This window comes from Camellia sinensis, chromosome 6 (genome assembly GCF_055761805.1).
Source record: "Camellia sinensis isolate YWXY chromosome 6, ASM5576180v1, whole genome shotgun sequence".
Classification (NCBI taxonomy): domain Eukaryota; kingdom Viridiplantae; phylum Streptophyta; class Magnoliopsida; order Ericales; family Theaceae; genus Camellia; species Camellia sinensis.
The window spans coordinates 115,266,841-115,285,888 of NC_138966.1; the positions used below are offsets into that span (position 1 = coordinate 115,266,841).

Genomic DNA, 19,048 nt, shown 5'->3' on the forward strand with positions numbered 1-19,048 from the left:
TGAAACAAAGATGTTAATTTGGTAGCACCAAAGCTCGTAGTCTCTTCATTGAGATTTTTTCTAGTCTATTGTTGGATAGGGGGTATTGTTGGAAATCGTAAGACTTATTATGGATTCTATTTTAACAATTTAAAATACCAACTATCAAAATTCAGGAATGATTTTGTATAATATTGAAAAGTAAAAGTCCAATCCCAAAATACCAACTACCAAAATTCGGAAATGGTATAAAAAAATATTATAATATAAAAGCTCAATCCCAAAATACCAGCTACCAAAAATCCAGAAATGATTTTGGCACGGCCTATTGTATCCACCTTACCAATTGATGATTGATTAATATTTTGATAAAGTCCACGAGAATAAGCCCAAAGACAACTATTTAATCACACGTGATTACCAAGTGCAACTATTATTGATTTATATTATGTGGTACAGAGCTCTTGTTCATTTTCTATGTTCCACTTATAGTATAAATAACCAATTTAGAGTATAGCCTTTCCGTCATCTCACACAAACAACTGCATAGAGGAGAGTTCTAAACATAACAAAAGCTTTAAAGTCTCAGTTTATTTTCAGTGAAGAAGGAAAGATGTCAAACACAGCTGGTCAAGTCATTCGCTGCAAAGGTTTGTATAATATCATTATCACTGATTTTGGAATCAAATTTTTTTTTTTTTCAGAAACAGTTCAACAAGTTCTTCAAAAAATCCAACTGTTTCTACTTCCGAAAATGATTGGTTAACAAAGTCTTTCTTCAAAATTTATTTATTTATTTATTTTTGGTGGCAGCTGCTGTGGCATGGGAAGCAGGGAAGCCACTGGTGATAGAAGAAGTGGAGGTGGCGCCACCGCAGAAGATGGAGGTTCGTGTGTAGATCCTCTATACCTCTCTCTGCCACACTGATGTTTACTTCTGGGAAGCCAAGGTAACTCATTTTTCATATTATATACTATTCCTAAAAATTCCACATTAATTTCAATAAATTAAAGCCACCATGGTGACACCCAAATTGGTTCTTTTCAATCTTGTAGGGCCAAAACCCCATCTTTCCTCGAATCCTCGGCCACGAGGCAGGAGGGTAAGCTGATTTTGTAAAACCCAAGTTTTAAATATTATTATTTTATTGGATAGATTAGTAATTAAATTAACTTATATGAGTCATTTGTTAATATCAAAGAATTAGTTATGAGATGGCATTATATTTCCTATTACTTAGATGGGTAATTTTGTAACTTTGAGAAATTAGGTTAATAAGCCCACCTATTGTGGCTTTAAATCTTGGAAAACAAACAAAACAGAGGCTATGAATTGTGCCATAGGCGGCTAGGGTTTGAGAAGGTAAAAGATAAAAGAAAAGAAAAAGAGAAGAGAGGCTTGTGCTGCAGAAAGGGTTTGGAAGAGTTGAAGGTGAAGGTAGCAAGCAAGGGTTTGGAAAAGTTTAAAATTAAAGAAAAGAAACCCAAACCAAGGAAGAGGGAGGATTCATAAGAGTGGTGGTTTTGCTTTATTCATCACTTACGTAAGATTTATTTTATTGTATTCCTATCTATGATTTTAGTGTTAATATATCAATAGATGATTTTATGGGCATATATGATTAAATAGATATATTGATGTAGTCTATGTTGGGGGTCTCAATTTTGCTCAATTTTAGAGTGTATTTTGCATCCCATTTGGGTGGTTCATATTTTGAGATTGATATGTAATGGGTTAAGTTTAATGGTGGTATATTTGTGGGATACACGATTGACTACAAGCAATTACAAATTGTTACGTGTATATAAACAACAATAGAATAATATGGGTTGAGAATTTCTGAAACCGTGATGGCTTTGTTTTGATACTAAATTGGGGGAGTTCTCAATAGGCAATTGGGTTAATTTATTTTATTATTGTTACAAGATGAGATGAATGGATGCACATAATAATTGTTTATGCGGTGTAATATTTTATTAGGTTTGTGAGATTGAGGTGGATCTTGGTAAATTGAGATTAGCTTGGAAAATATTATTTTAGCTGTTTGAAGGTAAGTAACCCTCTATCACTGTTGGTTCATTTTCATTCGTATCAAATCGTTTAAAATCATAAATATTTATTTATAACCTTTATGTTCTCTTAAAATAAAATATGGGTCAAGTATAAAATAACATCGAATATTATTACGAAAATTATTCGAATATTTGGTGAAACTATTCTGAAAATTGTACCAAATGTTTATTCTGAAAATATCGAATATTTTTATTTAAAAGTTGTGTATTGTTTGAATTCTGAGCATCACTCTAGTCTGACTATGATTTGGACCCTAGCCAATGGGGGTTATTTATTGGCACAGAAACTAGTTTCTTTTGGGGCTTTACCACCGGCCTACGTGTGGTTCTGGGCCTTGTCACGGGCTAAGTGACCGTAGTCACCAAGACTTGGGTTTTGTGAATTGCATCATTGAACCATTTGAATATCGAACCATCAATTTTGAACAACGAAATTTCATTGAATTACCTCATTGTCTTTTCAATTAAAATGTATTGCTACACTGTTTATTTTCAGCTACGAAACATCTTACAAAATAATTGTTCATTTATTGAATGGTAGCAAAAAATATATTTATTGGTTATCTACTATTTTTTTTGTATACTTGATCCAGCTAACAGTGATGGTTGGTTATTTACTGGGCTGTCTAGCTTACCCTTATTTTATTTTTCAGATTCTGAGGAGTAGAGCTGCGCGGGGTTTTTACTTGTGGGAGTGCCGAGAATAGGACTATGATTTAAGTACTTGGATTATTATTATTATTTCTTTTATTAGTGGACTTGGTGGACAATTTCATATGATAAGAATTATCTATTTGTATGGTTTTTAGCATTATGATATTTAAGGATTTAATTTGAGTATTTTACAATGTTGGTTATGTGTTGGACTCTTAGCCTTGCATGCTCACTTAAATGAGTGTGCGGCGTTGTCACGGAGCTTGGGGCGTGACAATTTTATGGTATCAGAGCCAGGTTATAATTTTAAAGGCTGGTATAAAATAGTGGTGAGATTGGGTAGATGTAGTATTGGGAACGCTTATAATTTGATATAATGTTAATTTTATTTACATGTTATAGGGACTTGAGAATAGAATAAGATGAGGTTTTATTATTGATGCATATAGGTTGCAATGGAACATGAGGAGACATTGGGAAATCTCGTGTGGTTAGTACAGATAGCAGGAGATTGCTTGTAGACTTGACTGTTTTAGATATGCGGGACTTTGACATAATTCTTGGAATGGATTGGTTGGAAACCAATTATGCTTCTGTTGATTGTCGAGGCAAAAGGGTAGTATTTCAGTTTCCTGATCAACTAGGATTTTGTTTTCTGGGTAGTGGACTTAACACTCCTCCTTTGGTAGTCTCAGCTTTGCAAGCTAGACGATTGTTGAGGAATGGTTGCGAGGGTTATTTTGCATCTGTGAGAGATATTCATGAGACTGGATTGAAGTTAGAGGATATTCTAGTTGTAAAGGGATTTCCCGATGTTTTTCCTGACAACTTACCGGGGTTGCCACCAGATAGAGAGATTGAGTTTGTCATCAAATTGATACCCGGCACGGGTCCTATCTCTAGGGCTCCGTATCGAATGGCCCAGCAGAGTTGAAAGAGTTGAAGGAACAATTACAAGAGTTACTAGATAAGGACTTTATTAGGCCTAGTGTTTTTCCTTGGGGTGCGCCCGTTTTATTTGTGAAAAAGAATAATGGTAGTTTTCGCCTTTGCTTTGATTATTGAGAGTTAAACAAGGTGATAATTCGAAATAAACATCCTTTGCCTAGGATAAATGACCTATTTGATCAGTTGCAAGGAGCACAAGTCTTTTCTAAGATTGACCTTCGTTTTGGCTATCACCAGTTGAAGGTTAAGGCGGAAGATATACCTAAGACAGCCTTCTGAACTAGATATGGGCATTATGAATTTTTAGTGATGTCATTTGGGTTGACCAATGCGCCTGTAGCTTTTATGGATTTAATGAACAGAATATTTCAACCCTTCTTAGATTAGTTTATGGTAATTTTTATTTATGACATTCTTGTGTACTCGAAGAGTAAAGAGTAGCACAAAGAACATCTAAGAATAGTGTTGCAGATATTAAGGGAGAAGAAATTATTTGCTAAATTAAATAAGTGTGAATTTTGGCTGGAGAGTGTATCATTTTTGGGTCATGTGATATCTAGAGATGGGGTGTCTGTTGACCCTAAGAAAGTGGAGGCGGTGGTAGAGTGGAATAGGCCTACTAGTGTCACTGAAATTTGTAGCTTCTTGAGTTTAGCAGGTTATTATAGAAGGTTTGTTGAGAGATTTTCCCAAATTTCTATGCCTTTGACTCGTTTAACACAAAAAAGGGTTAAATTTGAATGGTCTAATGATTGTGAGAAGAGTTTCCAGGATCTAAGGAGTCGATTGGTGTCTACTCTAGTACTTCTAGTTTCGTCCGGAGATGAAGGTTTTACCATCTATAGTAATGCATCGAAGATGGGTTTGGGTTGTGTCCTGATGCAGAATGATAAGGTAGTGGTATATGCGTCTAGGCAATTGAAGCCATATGAGCAGAATTATCCTACGCATGCTTTGGAGTTGGCTGCAGTGGTGTTTGCATTAAAAATCTAGAGGCACTACCTGTATGGGGTGAAATGTGAGATATTCACTGATCATAAAAGTCTGAAGTATATTTTCACTCAAAAAGAATTGAATATAAGGCAAAGGAGATGGTTGGAGCTATTAAAGGATTATGATTTGACTATCAATTATCATCCAGGAAAAACCAATGCAGTGGCTGATGCCATGAGTAAAAAGACCCCAAGTAATTTGGCTACCTTGATCACTGACCAAAAGAATATCTTAGAGGACTTGCGAAAGTTGAATATTGAGATTAGATGGCACAACCATGGAGCGCAGTTGGCAAACCTTAGGGTTCAACCCACATTGATTAATAGAATTAAAGACGCTCAAGGAAGAGATCCTCAGTTGCAAAAACTTAAGGCTGAAATGGAAATAGGGCTACAGATGGAATTTTGTATGCACAAAAATGGAACCTTGAGATTTGGAAGGAGGTTATGTGTGCCTAATGATTTAGAGCTCAAGAGAGAAATCCTTAGAGAAGCTCACAGTTCAGGGAAATTGCTCAGTATGTTGCTCAATGTTTGGTATGTCAACAAGTGAAAGTTGAACATCAGAGACCTGCAGGTAAGTTACAACCTTTTCTTATTCCCGAGTGGAAGTGGGAATATATTACTATGGATTTTGTGACAAGGTTGCCTAGGACCCAAGGTGGTAACAATGCTATTTGGGTTATTATTGATCGATTGACCAAATTCGCTCACTTTCAAGCTTTTAAGGTAGGGTTCTCCTTAGAGAGGTTTGCAAAATTGTATATCAAAGAGATTGTGAGGTTGCATGGTATTCCGATGACCATAGTGTCGGACAGAGATAGCAGATTTGTATCTATGTTTTGGAGGAGTTTGCACGCAGCTTTGGGTACTCGTTTGAATTTTAGCACGACCATTCATCCTCAAAGTGATGGACAGTCTAAGAGAACTATTTGTTGGACAATCTTCACCGTATTTAAAAGGATTTAATTCTGTTGTGTACAAAACAACAACCAGAATAAAAGAAATAGAGAAAAAGGAGAGAATATGTTTGATTACAAAAATCAAACTCGAAATAAAAATAAATAAATAAAAAACAAACAGATTTTATTTTGTTACAAAAACAAAATTAAAATCTGAATAAATGAACAAATAAAAAAACAACACTGAAAGTAATTAAATAACTTACTTGATTTAATTTCTTCGAATTATTTTTCTGATCAAGTCCAGTGTTTAACACTGTCTCCTTAAGACAGATTCGTCCTCTCCACGGTGCTTTCAGAATTCGGACGTCTATCTCCCAGGATGAAATGATCTTCCACAAACAATAGTAGCACTACTAATTGTTTGCCTTACGAACACACTAAGTGTTTACACTCTTTCTTTTGAAAATAAAATGCAGCAAGATGAAGAATAGAAAACAGAAGTGAAATACGAAATTTCTGAATGCAAACATCAAATGAGGGTGGTCCTATTTATAGATGTGAAGGTGGCTCTTCATTTTGAATTAAACAGGTATGTATCTCTTGGTTTTGAATTGAACAGGTATCATACCTGTTGGGTTTTGAATTCAAACAGATTTGAATTAATTCAAACAGATAGTAAAACGGGAAGGGCCCTGTTTGGGTGTGCATTAATTCCAAAACAGTTTATTTCTGTTTGAAACCGGGAAGGGCCCTGTTTGGGTGTGCACTAATTCCAAAACATTTTATTTCTGTTTTGAAACCGGGAAGGGCCCTGTTTGGATGAACAAATAATCCAAACCAATTTAATTTGAATTATGGATTTTATTTTAATAAAAAATAAAATTAAATTCAAATGTTTTTGGCCCAAAAAGATTAGAAGCCCAACCCAACCACACACCACGCACCCGCGCCCAAGCCCAGGCCCAGCCCAGCCCGCCCGACCGGACGGACGGCGGCGGCGGCGCGCGCGCGCGTGTGTGGTGATTTTTGGGTCCAATGGGTCTAGCCCATTTTGCCCATAACCTCTCCCTCTAAAACACTTGGGTACCCCTTGGGGCACACCCCAAGTATCTCACCCTAAGCCTTATAAACCCTTTCAAAACCTCCCACCAAATCAATGTGGGACAAGCCAATTTACAACCTTAAGGAATTTCCACCAAAACTCCATTTTCATGGAGCACACTTTGGCTTCAATTTCCCATTCACTCGATAATGGTTTTGAGCAACCAAATATACCACGTGAATCACAACGCGGCATAGAACGCGTTACCACTTTGACCCGAGTAAATCGATACTCGGGGCCCACCTAAAAAATAGACCGAACTTAGGAAAAAATTCTGGTTTTATCCAGAATTTTATAACCATTTCCAACAATCCCCCACATGAATGGAATTTGATGACAACGGAAATGCAACAATATGCAGACTTTAACGAAAGAGTATAAGTCGAAAATATCTTGCATCAGGATAGGTAGTTTTCGGCTTTGAACCTTCCCTAGTGATAACCTATCGGACTTACTGGCTAACTAATGGACGCGATGCCTTGAATTGTTCAGCCGTTTGTGTAAGCCAAGACAATAGATTTCACACAAAATATCCTCTAACACATCGTGGTTCTCACTGTTGTGTTCATTTTGGCCTTGAACGCACCTGGTTTTCATAAGTGTTTCTAGAGAATTTAGCCTCTTCATTCTCATAGAACCGGCCCCAGTTCAACACTCATATAGGTGATTCTTATTGTGAGTATCTTCTTATACTCATCTTGATTTTATGCCTTAATCAAGATATAAGTAATCATTAAAAGCAAAGCTTATCCTTATACCTCTGCATACAACATATGTTGCAGATATCACTCTCACCATAGGAATGGGTAGGAATTTTAATCCCTTGGTGATTTCTGGCGAGCCATACATAACTTAGTTGTCCCTTTGAACTTAGTTCTTGGGATCTCCAGTCATATAAGTAGGGTTACCATTATGACGACTCTTATGTAATAGGCTTTAATCCCATCCCCTTCGATGAACTATACACTAGCTCTTTTGTCAAACCTTTTGTTAACGGATCCGCAATATTCTCTTTAGATTTTATATAATCTATTGAGATTATTCCGTTTGACAACAATTGCCTTACGGTATTATGTCGACGACGAATATGTCGTGACTTACCATTATACATATGATTCTGTGCCCTGCCTATTGCAGATTGACTATCACAATGAATGCAAATAGCTGGCACAGGTTTTGGCCACATTGGAATGTCTTCTAAGAAGTGACGAAGCCATTCTGCTTCTTCACCTGCTTTGTCTAAAGCAATGAACTCGGATTCCATTGTGGATCGTGCGATGCACGTTTGTTTCGTGGACTTCCAAGAAACAGCAGCGCCTCCTAGAGTAAAGACATATCCACTAGTGGATTTTGAATCTTTAGTATCCGATATCCAATTGGCATCACAATAACCTTCGAGTACTGCTGGATATCGAGTAAAGTTCAAACCATGATCACGGGTAAATCTTAGATATCTAAGAACTCGAATGATCGCTTTCCAATGGTCTTCTCCAGGGTTACTAGTGTACCTACTCAATTTACTTATAGCATAAGCTATATCAGGACGAGTACAATTCATTAGGTACATTAGGCTTCCAATGATTTGGGAGTATTTTAACTGAGACACTGCATCACCTTTATTTTTCGATAAATAAAGACTGATGTCTACAGGTGTTCTAGCTAAATTCAAATCATTCTTGATAAATTTATCAAGAATTTTCTCAATATAATGAGATTGAGATAATGCATATCCGTCAGATGTTTTAGTAATTTTCATTCCTAATATAACATCTGCGACCCCCATATCTTTCATATCAAATCTTTTGTTAAGCATCTGCTTAGTTGATTTGATCATGTTTTGACTGCTTCCAATGATAAGCATGTCATCCACATAAAGACAAACTATGACATATCCTTGGTCAGTGTTTTTAACATAGACGCATTTGTCACATTCGTTTATCTTAAACCCATTAGTAAGCATTGCATGATCAAATTTTTCATGCCATTGCTTAGGTGCTTGTTTTAATCCATAAAGGGATTTTACAAGTCGACAAACTTTCTTTTCTTGCCCTGATACTACAAACCCTTCGGGTTGTTCCATATAGATCTCTTCATTTAGATCACCGTTTAAGAAAGCTGTTTTAACATCCATTTGATGTATTTCTAAATTAAACAACGCTGCTATAGCAATAAGCATGCGAATGGATGTTATTCTTGTCACAGGGGAATATGTGTCAAAATAGTCGAGACCTTCCTTTTGTCTGTAACCTTTAACAACAAGTCTTGCTTTATACTTGTCAATTGAACCATCTGCTTTCATTTTTCTCTTGAATATCCATTTATATCCAAGAGGTTTAGAACCTGGTGGAAGATCCACCAATTCCCAAGTATGATTTTGCATAATGGATTCAATTTCATTATTAACAGCCTCTTTCCACAAAGGTGCTTCAGGACCTGTCATTGCTGCCTTAAAGCTTTGAGGTTCATTTTCTAACAAGTATGTCAGAAAATCTGGACCAAAGGATTTTGATGTTCTCGCTCTTTTACTTCGTCTTGGTTCATCATTAGTTAAATCCTGTTGGTCGAGACTATTACTAGTCTCTTGTGTTTGATTGTCATTAGTCTCTTGACTTTGTGTACAATCATAAGTTCTTTTCTGTGAACTTAATTCCTGTCCTTTCTTGTAAGGAAAGACATGTTCAAAAAACACAGCATTCCTTGACTCTATAATAGTGTTCACATTTATATCAGGTATATCAGATTTATAAGTCAGAAACCGATATGCACTACTATTCTGAGCATAACCAATAAACACACAATCTACTGTTTTTGGTCCAATTTTAGTCTTTTTAGGAACAGGTACTTCAACTTTTGCCAAACACCCCCACACTTTTAAGTATTTGTAGGAAGGTGGTCGACCTTTCCACAATTCATAAGGAATGCTTTTGGTTTTCTTGTGGGGTATTCTATTAAGAACATAATTAGCAGACAATATTGCTTCCCCCCACAAGTTCTGTGGTAAGCCTGAACTTAGTAACATGGCATTCATCATTTCTTTTAGAGTTCTATTCTTCCTTTCAGCAATTCCATTTTGCTGTGGAGAATAAGGGGCTGTAGTTTGATGAATAATGCCATGTTGTGCACAAAATTCATTTAATGGTGCATCATATTCACCACCCCTATCACTTCTAACCATTTTAATGGTTTTACCAAGTTGATTTTCAACTTCTGTTTTGTAGAGTTTAAACATTTCTAAGGCTTCATCTTTACTTCTAAGTAAATAAACATAACAATATCTTGTGCAATCATCGATAAATGTTATGAAATACTTTTTGCCACCTCTAGTTTGAATAAACTTTAAATCACATACATCAGTGTGAATTAATTCTAGAGGTTCGGTTTTTCTTTCAACCGATTTAAATGGAGCCTTAGTTAGTTTCGCTTCTACACAAATTTCACATTTATGATTAGGATTAATTTCAAACTTTGGTATATAATCTAAACCAATTAATCTACGCAAAGCATCAAAATTCACATGTCCTAATCTACCATGCCATAAATTTGACTCAAGAATATAAACAAAAGATGTGTTATTCTTATTCATAGCAACTTTCGGTACAACTGTCATTACATTTAACTTAAAGAGACCATCACTCATGTATCCCTTACCAACATACATACCACTCTTTGTTAATACAAACTTATCAGACTCAAATACAAGCCTAAAACCATTTTTACTTAACAAAGACCCAGAAACTAAATTCTTCCGGATGTCAGGTACATGTAGTACGTTGTTGAGGGTCAGTTCTTTCCCTGATGTCATCTTCAAGATTACTTTCCCTTGTCCATCCACAGTAGAAGTAGAAGAATTTCCCATGAAAAGTTGTTCACCATTTGCAGCCTCATTGTAGGTAGTGAACATCTTCTTGTCCGCACATATGTGACGAGTTGCTCCAGTGTCAACCCACCACTCTTTGGGATTTCCAACCAAGTTAGCCTCAGACACCACAGCAGAGAGGTTGATGTCATTCACTCCGTCAGAGATGTAATCCAATTCTGTTACATTGGCCTGATTGGTGGTCTTCTTACTTGTACTTCCATGATTCTTTTTAGGGCGGCGGCAGTCAGAAGCTCGATGTCCAGTTTTGCCACAGTTATAGCATTTTCCTTTGAACTTCTTGCTACTTTCGCCTTGTTTAGGACCATCTCCAGTAAACTTTCTCTTTTTGTTATGTGGTTTATGAACTTGTTCAACCACATTTGCCTTGGACTCAATGGAATTTTTCCCATTCCTCTTTTCAGCCTTTCGGTTATCTTCTTCAATTCTTAACCTTACAATCAATTCATCCATAGTCATCTCTTTGCGTTTATGTTTTAAATAATTTTTGAAATCTTTCCAAGCCGGTGGTAACTTTTCCACTAAAGCTGCGACTTGGAGTGACTCGCTAAGAGACATACCTTCTGAATGAATATCATGCAAAATTATTTGAAAACTTTGAACTTGAGATATTACCGTTTGGGAGTCTACCATAACAAAGTCCAGAAATTTACCGACGATAAATTTCTTCGTGCCGGCATCTTCTGTCTTGTATTTCTTCTCCAAAGAATCCCACAATTCTTTTGCTGTTTTCAGAGGACTGTATACATTATACAGCATATTGTCAAGGCCATTTAGGATGTAGTTTCTGCACAGGAAATCTGAATGTTTCCAAGCATCTACAGCGGCAACAACTTGCCGATCACTTTCACCCTCTTTAAGTGCTGGAGCCTCTTCATGGAGAAACCGGGCCAAATTAAGAGTTGTAAGATAGAACAGCATCTTCTGCTGCCATCTCTTAAACTCGGTACCATTAAATTTTTCCGGTTTTTCTCCATGATTGATTGGTACATGAACATGGTTCTGGATAGGGACCGATGTAGGTGTAACAATAGGAGTACCACTGCCAGATGCAGTTTCAGTTGTAGTAGCCATAATCTCTGATTACAAAAATCAGAAAATATTAAAACACAAATTAATTTTCTAGTTACTAAAACCAGAAAATAATTATAACAACAAAATAATTTTATTTTCCTTGTTACTAAAACTTGAAAAATAAAATATCACAAGAATTTTCTGTAATACCAAATAATATTCTGAATTGTTAATGACACCAGTATCGTACTACTAGTAGTTGTCAAAGAAAAGAGACAGTATATTACTACTATCTGTCAAATAGCATAAATCACTATTTGTTTTTCCAACCAGAATATTAATTTGAAAACACAGAAAATTAAATACAATGAAGATACCCAAAAACGAATCTGTCTTAAGATTGTTGGACAATCTTCACCGTATTTAAAAGGATTTAATTCTGTTGTGTACAAAACAACAACCAGAATAAAAGAAATAGAGAAAAAGGAGAGAATATGTTTGATTACAAAAATCAAACTCGAAATAAAAATAAATAAATAAAAAACAAACAGATTTTATTTTGTTACAAAAACAAAATTAAAATCTGAATAAATGAACAAATAAAAAAACAACACTGAAAGTAATTAAATAACTTACTTGATTTAATTTCTTCGAATTATTTTTCTGATCAAGTCCAGTGTTTAACACTGTCTCCTTAAGACAGATTCGTCCTCTCCACGGTGCTTTCAGAATTCGGACGTCTATCTCCCAGGATGAAATGATCTTCCACAAACAATAGTAGCACTACTAATTGTTTGCCTTACGAACACACTAAGTGTTTACACTCTTTCTTTTGAAAATAAAATGCAGCAAGATGAAGAATAGAAAACAGAAGTGAAATACGAAATTTCTGAATGCAAACATCAAATGAGGGTGGTCCTATTTATAGATGTGAAGGTGGCTCTTCATTTTGAATTAAACAGGTATGTATCTCTTGGTTTTGAATTGAACAGGTATCATACCTGTTGGGTTTTGAATTCAAACAGATTTGAATTAATTCAAACAGATAGTAAAACGGGAAGGGCCCTGTTTGGGTGTGCATTAATTCCAAAACAGTTTATTTCTGTTTGAAACCGGGAAGGGCCCTGTTTGGGTGTGCACTAATTCCAAAACATTTTATTTCTGTTTTGAAACCGGGAAGGGCCCTGTTTGGATGAACAAATAATCCAAACCAATTTAATTTGAATTATGGATTTTATTTTAATAAAAAATAAAATTAAATTCAAATGTTTTTGGCCCAAAAAGATTAGAAGCCCAACCCAACCACACACCACGCACCCGCGCCCAAGCCCAGGCCCAGCCCAGCCCGCCCGACCGGACGGCGGCGGCGGCGCGCGCGCGCGTGTGTGGTGATTTTTGGGTCCAATGGGTCTAGCCCATTTTGCCCATAACCTCTCCCTCTAAAACACTTGGGTACCCCTTGGGGCACACCCCAAGTATCTCACCCTAAGCCTTATAAACCCTTTCAAAACCTCCCACCAAATCAATGTGGGACAAGCCAATTTACAACCTTAAGGAATTTCCACCAAAACTCCATTTTCATGGAGCACACTTTGGCTTCAATTTCCCATTCACTCGATAATGGTTTTGAGCAACCAAATATACCACGTGAATCACAACGCGGCATAGAACGCGTTACCACTTTGACCCGAGTAAATCGATACTCGGGGCCCACCTAAAAAATAGACCGAACTTAGGAAAAAATTCTGGTTTTATCCAGAATTTTATAACCATTTCCAACACTATTCAGACTCTTGAGGACATGTTGAGGGCCTGTATTAATGATCTTGGAGGTTCTTGGGATGAATATTTGGCCTTAGTGGAATTCTCTTATAATAATAGTTATCATGCGAGCATTCAGATGGCACCATATGAGGCTTTATATGGACGAAAGTGTAGATCACCTATTTATTGGGATGATGTGGGCAAAAGGAAGTTGTTAGGGCCTGAGATTGTGCAACAAACAGTGGACAAGATCAATCTTATTAGAGAGCGACTTCGCACTGCACAGAGTAGACAGAAAAGTTATGCAGATAATAGGAGACGCGATTTGGTGTTTGGGGTTGGAGTCCATGTGTTCCTTAAGGTGTCACCTATGAAAGGAGTAATGAGATTTGGTGTTCGTGGTAAACTGAGTCCTAGATTTGTTGGACCATATGAGGTTTTAGATCGAATTGGTGAGGTAGCTTACAGACTTGCCCTACCACCTTCACTAGCTGGAGTTCATAATGTTTTTCATGTCTCAATGTTAAGGAAGCATATATCGGATCCTAGTCATGTGATTGATCATGCACCGTTGCAGTTTAAGGAGGATTTGACATATGAGGAACACCCTATACGAATTGTTGATAGGAAGGAACAGGTTTTGAGGCGTCGAGTCATCCATTATGTTAAGGCTCAATGGAGTAATCACTCAGAAAGAGAAGCAACTTGGGAACTCGAGGATGAAATGAAACGAAAGTATCCACAACTTTTTGAGACATCAGGTATGTCAAATTTCGAGGACGAAATTTCTTTTAAGGAGGGAAGGATGTAAAACCCAAGTTTTAAATATTATTATTTTATTGGATAAATTAGTAATTAAATTAACTTATATGAGTCATTTGTTAATATCAAAGAATTAGTTATGAGATGGCATTATATTTCCTATTACTTAGATGGGTAATTTTGTAACTTTGAGAAATTAGGTTAATAAGCCCACCTATTGTGGCTTTAAATCTTGGAAAACAAACAAAACAGAGGCTATGAATTGTGCCATAGGCGGCTAGGGTTTGAGAAGGTAAAAGATAAAAGAAAAGAAAAAGAGAAGAGAGGCTTGTGCTGCAGAAAGGGTTTGGAAGAGTTGAAGGTGAAGGCAGCAAGCAAGGGTTTGGAAAAGTTTAAAATTAAAGAAAAGAAACCCAAACCAAGGAAGAGGGAGGATTCATAAGAGTGGTGGTTTTGCTTTATTCATCACTTAGGTAAGATTTATTTTATTGTATTCCTATCTATGATTTTAGTGTTAATATATCAATAGATGATTTTATGGGCATATATGATTAAATAGATATATTGATGTAGTCTATGTTGGGGGTCTCAATTTTGCTCAATTTTAGAGTGTATTTTGCATCCCATTTGGGTGGTTCATATTTTGAGATTGATATGTAATGGGTTAAGTTTAATGGTGGTGTATTTGTGGGATACACGATTGACTACAAGCAATTACAAATTGTTACGTGTATATAAACAACAATAGAATAATATGGGTTGAGAATTTCCGAAACCGTGATGGCTTTGTTTTGATGCTAAATTGGGGGAGTTCTCAATAGGCAATTGGGTTAATTTATTTTATTATTGTTACAAGATGAGATGAATGGATGCACATAATAATTGTTTATGCGGTGTAATATTTTATTAGGTTTGTGAGATTGAGGTGGATCTTGGTAAATTGAGATTAGCTTGGAAAATATTATTTTAGCTGTTTGAAGGTAAGTAACCCTCTATCACTGTTGGTTCATTTTCATTCGTATCAAATCGTTTAAAATCATAAATATTTATTTATAACCTTTATGTTCTCTTAAAATAAAATATGGGTCAAGTATAAAATAACATCGAATATTATTACGAAAATTATTCGAATATTTGGTGAAACTATTCTGAAAATTGTACCAAATGTTTATTCTGAAAATATCGAATATTTTTATTTAAAAGTTGTGTATTGTTTGAATTCTGAGCATCACTCTAGTCTGACTATGATTTGGACCCTAGCCAATGGGGGTTATTTATTGGCACAGAAACTAGTTTCTTTTGGGGCTTTACCACCGGCCTACGTGTGGTTCTGGGCCTTGTCACGGGCTAAGTGACCGTAGTCACCAAGACTTGGGTTTTGTGAATTGCATCATTGAACCATTTGAATATCGAACCATCAATTTTGAACAACGAAATTTCATTGAATTACCTCATTGTCTTTTCAATTAAAATGTATTGCTACACTGTTTATTTTCAGCTACGAAACATCTTACAAAATAATTGTTCATTTATTGAATGGTAGCAAAAAATATATTTATTGGTTATCTACTATTTTTTTTGTATACTTGATCCAGCTAACAGTGATGGTTGGTTATTTACTGGGCTGTCTAGCTTACCCTTATTTTATTTTTCAGATTCTGAGGAGTAGAGCTGCGCGGGGTTTTTACTTGTGGGAGTGCCGAGAATAGGACTATGATTTAAGTACTTGGATTATTATTATTATTTCTTTTATTAGTGGACTTGGTGGACAATTTCATATGATAAGAATTATCTATTTGTATGGTTATTAGCATTATGATATTTAAGGATTTAATTTGAGTATTTTACAATATTGGTTATGTGTTGGACTCTTAGCCTTGCATGCTCACTTAAATGAGTGTGCGGCGTTGTCACGGAGCTTGGGGCGTGACAATTTTATTTGTAACACCCTGTCCCACATCGGAAGTTTGCATGGGTGATCTTGGGCATATATAACACCACTACCTTGTTACTAAATAACTTGGACTTAAGCTTTTGGGTATTGTTGGTCAACCCACAAGTTATTTGGGCCAGCAAGTAGTGGGGCGTTATAAATGGTATCAGAGCCGACCCATGCACACAACCATGTGGGCCACTTATTCTGGGCTGGCCACGAGCTTGTCGTGGTATTCTGATTGATTATAGACCCTCGCGAGGACGCGAGGATTTATAAGTGGGGGAGTTTGTAACACCCTGTCCCACATCGGAAGTTTGCATGGGTGATCTTGGGCATATATAACACCACTACCTTGTTACTAAATAACTTGGACTTAAGCTTTTGGGTATTGTTGGTCAACCCACAAGTTATTTGGGCCAGCAAGTAGTGGGGCGTTATAGATTTCTTTCCAAGAAAATCTTAATTTCAATCAAATTGTGTGTTCTTGATAATTTTTGAAGCCTAAAATGAAATGGGTTATATAATTATGGATTGAAAATATGAATTTTGTTGATTTTGGGGGATTTGCAGGATTGTGGAGAGTGTAGGAGAGGGAGTCACTGATCTTGCACCGGGTGATCATGTCCTTCCAGTCTTTACAGGGGAATGCAAGGAATGTGCTCATTGTAAATCTGAAGAGAGCAACATGTGTGATCTCCTTAGGATCAACACAGACAGGAGAGTGATGGTCCATGATCAAAAATCAAGATTCTCAATCAATGGCAAACCAATTTTCCATTTTGTTGGAACATCCACCTTGAGCGAGTACACGGTAGTTCACGTTGGTTGTCTCGCCAAGATTAATCCCCTCGCTCCTCTCGACAAAGTTTGTGTTCTTAGTTGTGGAATCTCCACAGGTACCCAAAAAAAAAAATTGATAATCTAATTTTAATGGCAATCCCTTTTGCGTTTGCCTTATGCCATCAATTTGCTTTATAATAAGAAGAAATCAGCAAGCTTTCTATCAAAAGATTTCGAGGGATTGATTGTGTTTTCGAAAGTACCATGATCATCCAATAAGAAGGCTTTCAAAAAAATTTAGATGAATGATTTGGAGGATTATTGATTCTAATAACTGATTGCAAAGTTGATCATGGTCGGACCATTCAATTCATATTCTTCTAATAAACAAGTTGATTTTGTTTTGGGTAGGATTTGGTGCCACCGTGAATGTTGCTAAGCCAAAAAAGGGCTCAACTGTGGCGGTCTTCGGATTGGGTGCTGTAGGCCTAGCCGTAAGTTTTTTTTTTCCTTCCTCTAATTGCCTTACAAATATGATTATTGAGCGTCTCTATTAGCCAAATGTAGCTAATCAATATTATATTTGATGGTAATTTTGTGTGATTAGGTTGCAGAAGGGGCCAGAGTGTCTGGTGCTTCAAGGATTATTGGTGTGGATTTGAATTCTAACAGATATGAACAAGGTACGTGATCACATAATGGGACTAGCAAGCATTATACTTTCATAAAACTAACTACAGTATTTGTGTTGTTGCATCATTTCTTACTTGCATTTATAATCTGTCCTAGTCGATTGCATCTTTGTACCATTAAATTCTTTAAATCCCTACACCAGTATGCGTTTCTTCCGCAACTTTTCTAAATTGGTTGAGTTTATATTATCTGTTTCCTTTGTTTGGCAACATATTTTTCAAAACTAGTTTTTTGTTTTGGATAAATGTTAGACTATAACTAGTGAAATTTGTAAACTTTTGTTGGTAATTGATGTGACATGTAATAGCAGAACTTAAGAATTTAAGAAAAGATTCACTTCACTTTAATAATATAACAAGTGTCATATCATAACATGAAAACTAATGAGTATTTTCGAACTTTTCATTGTTTTTGTGATGAAAATAATTAAAATGATGAAAACACAACCAAATAGGAGAACGTTAGGCATTTGCTGATTTTGATGGGCCAATTGCATCTAAATTCTTGGTTGAAACTTGCAACATAGGCTACATGTAACCCCCATTTTGTCATCATTGAGCATTTCTTCAATAATAATAGTAAACATGAATAAAGGCATCATATAATAAAAAAGTAAAGACACACTCATTTTGATTCACATTGCAGTTAAAATATAATGGACTTTAATTTCTAATATTAAACATTTCTCTCATTCTGTCTCTTGGGTAAACAGCAAAGAAGTTTGGTGTGACAGAATTTGTGAACCCCAAAGACTACAACAAACCAGTTCAAGAGGTACAGTTCTACACTTCTTATTTGTAGTTGTAAAATCTCCCCTTTCATTTTCAAGTATATCATCAAGTTTCTTCCTGACTTTCTCTTCAGGTGATTTCTGAGATGACCAATGGAGGAGTGGACAGAAGCGTTGAATGCACTGGAAGCACAGAGGCCATGATCTCAGCATTTGAATGTGTCCATGATGTATGTTTCCCCTACTTTCCACCTCTTTGATTATCACTTTTTTTTTTCCCCCCTCTTTCTCACTGACAACAAAGTGGTGCTCTAGACTACAACATATAAATGTATATATGTCCTTTTGAATGCTGATAGACTACAATCTACCATTGCAGGGCTAGGGTGTTGCTGTTCTTGTGTGAGTCCCTCACAAAGATGCCGTGTTCAAGACACACCCTGTGAATTTCCTAAATGAGAGGACCCTTAAGGGAACTTTCTTCGGAAACTACAAACCCCGATCTGACATTCCTTCTGTTGTTGAAAAATACATGAACAAAGTGAGTTTCTGAATCCCACTTTGCAAATCTCTATGCCCATAGTGCGTATGAATGCTCAAAATGTATAACTCTTATTTGCCTAATTCTAATTCCTTTAAAAAATTTCATGTAGAAAACTTCACTTGTATGATAAATTAAGAGTAAAATGTTAAAATACTAATAAAAAATAAGTAAGTTATACTAATGCTATATTTGAGGGAGAGATTTTTGTAGTGTTATTTTTGAAGTGGTATTTTTTATTTTAATTTTCATATTGTCATATGTTTCATGCTATCATATATTGCTATGCACTAATAGC

The 19,048-nt window shown here is 36.0% G+C and overlaps 1 long non-coding RNA gene and 1 pseudogene across 2 annotated transcripts; both read left to right on the forward strand.

Annotated features, from left to right (window-relative positions):
- The first annotated feature begins 577 nt into the window (after positions 1-577).
- Positions 578-18,812, forward strand: LOC114294194 (alcohol dehydrogenase 3-like; annotated as a pseudogene). The gene is made up of 9 exons (XR_014333986.1): positions 578-629; positions 793-929; positions 1,036-1,082; positions 16,577-16,902; positions 17,198-17,280; positions 17,394-17,469; positions 18,192-18,253; positions 18,344-18,439; positions 18,589-18,812. The product of XR_014333986.1 is annotated as an alcohol dehydrogenase 3-like (transcript).
- On the forward strand, positions 14,410-15,848 carry LOC145794033 (uncharacterized). The gene is made up of 3 exons (XR_014333987.1): positions 14,410-14,543; positions 14,981-15,050; positions 15,726-15,848. It is a non-coding gene; the product is annotated as an uncharacterized LOC145794033 (long non-coding RNA).
- Positions 18,813-19,048: the final 236 nt, after the last annotated feature.